This window comes from Ailuropoda melanoleuca, chromosome 4, assembly GCF_002007445.2.
Source record: "Ailuropoda melanoleuca isolate Jingjing chromosome 4, ASM200744v2, whole genome shotgun sequence".
Taxonomy (NCBI): domain Eukaryota; kingdom Metazoa; phylum Chordata; class Mammalia; order Carnivora; family Ursidae; genus Ailuropoda; species Ailuropoda melanoleuca.
In genome coordinates, this window is record NC_048221.1 from 22,963,985 (window position 1) to 22,969,982 (window position 5,998).

At 45.8% G+C, this 5,998-nt stretch overlaps 1 long non-coding RNA gene across 1 annotated transcript in view; it reads left to right on the forward strand.

Annotated features, from left to right (window-relative positions):
- Positions 1-5,234, forward strand: part of LOC109490510 — a 5,682-nt gene extending 448 nt beyond the window's left edge. Inside the window, exons 2-3 of the long non-coding RNA XR_002143849.1 lie at positions 4,818-4,938; positions 5,174-5,234. This is a non-coding gene — a long non-coding RNA (uncharacterized LOC109490510). The remainder of the gene's footprint in view (positions 1-4,817; positions 4,939-5,173) is intronic.
- Positions 5,235-5,998: the final 764 nt, after the last annotated feature.

Below are 5,998 nucleotides of genomic sequence, written 5' to 3' on the forward strand. Positions count from 1 at the left end.
CAGAAGCTTTTTATCTTGATGAAGTCCCACAAGTTCATTTTATCTTTTGTTTCTCTTGCCTTTGGAGATGGTCATGAAAAAGGTTGCTGTGGCCGATGTCGTAGAGGTCGCTGCCTATGCTCTCCTCTAGGATTTTGATGGATTCCTGTCTCACATCGAGGTCTTTCATCCATTTGGAGTTTATCTTTGTGTATGGTGTGAGAGAGTGGTCAATTTTCCCTGCTCATGGATCAGAAGAATTAACATAGTTAAAATGTCTATGCTACCCAGAGCAATCTACACTTTCAATGCTATCCCGATCAAAATACCAATGNCGAGGACATTTTTCAAAGAACTGGAACAAATAGTCCTTAAATTTGTATGGAACCAGAAAAGGCCCCGAATCTCCAAGGAACTGTTGAAAAGGAAAAACAAAGCTGGGGGCATCACAATGCCGGATTTCGAGCTGTACTACAAAGCTGTGATCACAAAGACAGCATGGTACTGGCACAAAAACAGACACATCGACCAATGGAACAGAATAGAGAACCCAGAAATGGACCCTCGGCTCTTTGGGCAACTAATCTTTGATAAAGCAGGAAAAAACATCCGGTGGAAAAAAGACAGTCTCTTCAATAAATGGTGCTGGGAAAATTGGTCAGCTATATGTTTTTGTAATTTAAAAAAGCATCATTAACTTTGTAGAGTCAGCTGAAATTAACAAGTATTGATTGTTTGCTATGTGCCAAATATTACGGTGGCAGCAGTGAAAAGCCAGACACAGACCCTGTCCCCATGGAACGATGGTCCAGCCATACAAACAGCCATTAAACAGATGGTGACAAAGATGACGCTTGCCAGGATTAAGCAGCATCTAGAGCAATGAAGATGTGGCACCCAGAACCTAGGATTCACCTCCATAGCCTTCACGACCTCCCTGCATCCAGCAGCTACTCACTCACTTGTTCACTCACTTATTCACTCATCAAACTTTTGTTATGCCTTTCTGGATTACCCTGCAGAGACAGAGATGAACAACTAAGGCTTTCTGCCTTAGTTACGGAAGGCACATCCAGAGACTGACCATATACAAGTCTGGACAATGCATTTGCCATGGGGTGAGGCTTCTTAAAGATGAGACAGAAAAAGGCTGAACCACTGGGACCTGCTAGAATGAGCAGAACGAGGCAGTCTTGTGCTGGAGCTGGGCCAAAAGGACCACTTATTAACTTTTCTGGGATTCTGTGAACCAACTGGTCAACACATTCAATGATTAAAACTTAAATTATAAACAACTCATATTAAAAACAAATAAATACTCAAGATCTATCACTTCCTAGTTTTTTTTTTAAGATTTTATTTATTTATTTGATAGAGAGAGCGAGAGAGCACAAGCAGGGGAACAGCAGAGGGAGGGGGAGAAGCAGTCTCCCCACTGAGCAGGGAGCCCGACGTGGGGCTCGATCCCAGGACCCAGGGACCATGACCTGAGCCGAAGGCAGACGCTTAACCATCTGAGCCACCCAGGCACCTCTCACTTCCTAGGTATTTTACTACATTTTGCAATTATCTGTACTAGAGGTTATTAAGACTTTGGGGGTATCTAAACAGTGAAAATACGTAAATTGGCATGCTACTGAGCATCTCTTCCCAACCTATGTACAGTGATGTGGTGTCGATAGCCTGAAATCAGCCATGGTCGGGGCATTGACGTCGCAGAAATTAGCAAATGCTACAAAGCTGGACTCCCTCCCCACATGCTCCCTTACCCCCCAGAGAATTGGTTGTTAAACATGTCCCAGCACACCACTGGACCAAGGGCTTGTTCTGGAAAGGGTACCTTGGCCATTACTGTTGAAAACATTCATGTCGTTTTCTATCTTCCCCTTTCATTCCTGACCACAGGGCCAGGAGCTCAGCAGATGCTCAAGAGCTCATTAGGGGCAGAAAAAAGGCAAGACAGGAACCAAATATTTCTCTGATGCTTTCTGGTGACTTCGAAGCACACCTAGTGTTTCTTTAGCAAGTAATATCCTTCTATTTTTCTTTATTTTTTTCCCAGGAGTGAGGGAAGGCATAACTCCTCTCAGGCCCTAGAGCAGGCCTCTCATAGTGTGATGCAAGCAGACAAACCATGCTGTTGGCATGGCCACACAAGACGCCCATGGCCTGTGCAGGAATTCCCACTTGAGCAGCTGGTGACACCCAGGATTAGCACTGCAGAACAGTCCACAGCGAGTTCACCACTTTGTCTTAGCGTCCTATAGAAATCCTCCCCCACACCCAGCCCCTCCACTTTTCTGTGTATAAGCCCTCTGCCCTCCACCACCATTTGTGACGTAAGACGGATGCTCCTTTCCGTTGCTGATGGAACTCACACTGCCAACTTCCCAGGATCCCTGTCTCCCCACTGTGAAATCCCTTTAGATTAATACAGTGGTTTTCAAACTTGATTGCATTCAAATATCCCATGGTGGCTCCCCATAAAACAGACAAGGACTGGGATGCTCTAGTTGAAATGGAGTTTGGGTGAGTGGGCTGTCTATACAGACCCCATAACACGAATAGTGCCCCCTGGAGGTGTGTGATTCCGTGGTTCTTAACTTGGGTGCATGGGTTCCCCTGAGTCCTCACCATCCTGCTTCACCCTACCTCTCAGAACCCTTCAAGGGGCTCCCCAGAGCTCTGTGTGGGGATATCTTTCTTTTCTTTCTTTTTTGACTACTCAGCAGCCCCTTCCCCATCTTCTAGATTCAGTACTTTGATGTGCTTGGGGAAACCACCTTGTTTTTCTCTCAGTTTCACATGATTGAATGTAGCCAGACTGGCAATCAAAGCCCTAGGCATGGGATCATCAAGACAATGAGAGGTTCAACTCTAAAACTTCTGGGGTAATTGTTAAAAAGAGACATTGTTTCCATAGGGCTTGTGAGAAGGACTGGTGTAGCCCGAAGTTGCTGGCAGCCATCTTGACTGAGAATGAAATCAACACGGAGCAAAACTGAGTTGAGGGAAAGTCTGAGTCCTAGAGACATCTTTCAAGCATTTGGACCCAGCTATGCCTGAAAGTCTGAAGCAAGAAACTCCTGTACTTTTTAGTTATATGAGCCAGCAAATCCTCCTTTTTTGGCCTGAACCAGTTTGAGTTGGGTTTCTACACAGTGTGAAAACTGATGCCTTCTAATTAGCCTTTTTGGCATTAGCTTGGACAACCAACAATTTCTTTTTTTTCAAGATTTTATTTATTTATTTGACAGAGATAGAGACAGCCAGCGAGAGAGGGAACACAAGCAGGGGAGTGGGAGAGGAAGAAGCAGGCTCATAGTGGAGGAGCCTGATGTGGGGCTCGATCCCATAATGCCGGGATCACACCCTGAGCCGAAGGCAAACGCTTAACCGCTGTGCCACCCAGGCGCCCCACAACCAACAATTTCTGATAGCGTTTTGGAAAAATATTGAAAATAGCTCAAAGGAGCCCCTGTTTAACCTGAGGGCCCGAGCATGCACGCATTTTTTTTCCATGGCCTCCTTCCCAACTGAACCCTTCTAAAATGGTAATCAAGAATCGAAGGAACCATCAACCTGCAGGACCATGAGAACAAGATATCGAAGACGGACAAGAGATGTCAACAGAATTGAATGGCAGGAGCTTCCAGATTGAAAGGGTCACCAAGTGCCCAAAACATAGAGTGAAAAAACCATTCACACTCAGATAAAGAGAAGGGCTTAAAAGCTGCCAGAGAGAGAGAGAGAGAGCAAGAAAACAGCTCACGATAACAAAGAAGGGCAAACAGAATGGCAAATACTAATAGCATAGAATACTAATGGATTTATTTTTACTAAAACTGGGAAGTAAAACCAGTGACTTAAAGCAGTTTCAGAAACTCTCTGTGCCCCAGTTTCATCATCAGTGAACTGGTGATAAAACAGAGGGTAGAGGAAAGGAAATTAGGTTCATGAAGGGTAAGCAGTGTAGCAAGGGTTCAGTAAAGCAATGGATGGGGAGCTCCTTTAATTGCTGATCAAAATCCACCTTGGTCAGGACACGGCCCCCAAAGCAGCCCTGTTCCCCTTTGGGAGGGGCTCAAGACTCCTGCTATAAACCAGAACAGCTCAGAAATCTCCTCCTTGATGGAATGAGAAGCTAGACCCTCCCACAGAAGGTACCAGACCGTGGGTTGAGCCCCAGTGAAAAGTCCAGTTGTGCAATCCTGCCTCATTCCTCAGATGTCTCTGCTGCCCGCATCCCTTGGGGGAGGTTACGGGGAGGACCCGCTAGGGCTCTAACGGCCCTCCAGAGTCCATCCTCACAGATCATGGTTGGAGATGGACAGCCAGAAGCTCTCACCTGTGGTGTGACCGTGAGCAACTCATTCCCCATCACCACCCAGAACTCCTGCCACACAAAGACCCTGGGCTCTCCACTACCGCCTCCAGTGCTGTCAATTCATTCTTTTTGGTTTTTTTTAATGATTTTTTATTATATTATGTTAGTCACCATACAGTACAATACATTCTTGCCTCCACATGGCCAGCCTGCTGCCAGCCTCTCCCAGTTCACCTCCCACATGTCACACTGCTTTTCATTCCAAAAATACACATCTTACCTTAGCATCCTCTGGAAACTTCTAAGGCTCCCCATTTCAAAGGCAATAAAATCCCAGCTCCCCGGCCTCCCATGTTTGCCCCACTGTATGGCCTCTAACATCCCCCACTCCAACCACACTGGACTCACCTCCCCTCCTGAAACATCTCCGGCTCACTCTCACCTCCAAACCTGTGCGCAAGCTGTTGCCTCTTCCTGTGGGCTTTTTCCTCCTATCCTGTCTCCCCACCAGGCTTCCTCTGAGTCCAGACTTTATGCGAGTTAATTAAGAATGTCTGTCTTCAAGAAGACCAACAGAAAAGAGTGACCACAATGGACTTAAGTCTGAATCCCTGAGAACACACAGCACAGAGGTGAGCATTTAACATCAGTCCCAAAGACTAGTGATAAGTCAGTAATGTCCAAGGTGTGGCGATAAAATTCTGAACATCTTGATGCCCTATGCCTTCTGGTCAGGGCTTGGTATGTTCTCCATTAGCCAGGGTCACTAGGGAGAAGATTCTCTGTTAGTCAATTATGCATTAATTGCTATTAGTCACATTGTCTCACTTGTAGTTAAAACTGTGTCTCATTTATTTTTTCTGCTAGAAAAATGAAAAGCATCATGCCACACTCCATACATTGGACGCCAACCAGCAAGAGACGGGGAAATTTGGTGAATCAGAAGGTCCTTCAGTGCAGTGTGGGGGTGGGGGTGGTTATTCCTTTTGACTAGCGGTAGCTCTTGTTAATGGAATTCCTTTTGAGGAACTTCCCCCTCCCCATCCCATCACCACAGTCTTGCTCTCTGCTGCAGGACAAGTGGCTGGCCCTTAGCAACATTAAGAGTGGCAACCACTCCCTTCTCATTCACATGTCACAAAAGTGAGGCTCACATTATTCAGATCCATTTTTTTTAATTTGCATTCCTCTCTCCCACTCCTTCCTTCCAGAATCTCCAAAGTGAACCAGAGATGACCTGAGCCAAGATAGAAACGAACCAGTAACTGCTTTTTAAGTTTTCTTTTAAAGAAAACCATCATTATTCATCCCTCCCTGGAACAAAATTATTAATAATAATACATGAAAAATAATCACAATTGAATCCCAATACAAAGATCTGGAAGACTCATTAGAGACAGACGTGAGACCCAAGTTCAAGAAACACAGTAGGAGGAGAAATCAGCAAAACCCCCTGACTTTATCCCGGATAGGTAATGTGTGGTTTGCTCTCCCTCTGCCATTGGTTCTCCTAAAGGGAAATCTATCCAAACAGCAGGGTCCAAACACCCCCCTCAGCGGCCTCTGCTTTTGGGATCTTGACTGTGGCCAGGGGAAGCTCTTCGGAGAGCGTGTGTTTTCTTTTTCCCCAAATGCAAAGTGTTTGGGACCAGGCGGAAGATGATTGCCGTGCAAAGGCCCGGCTCCTGTGGG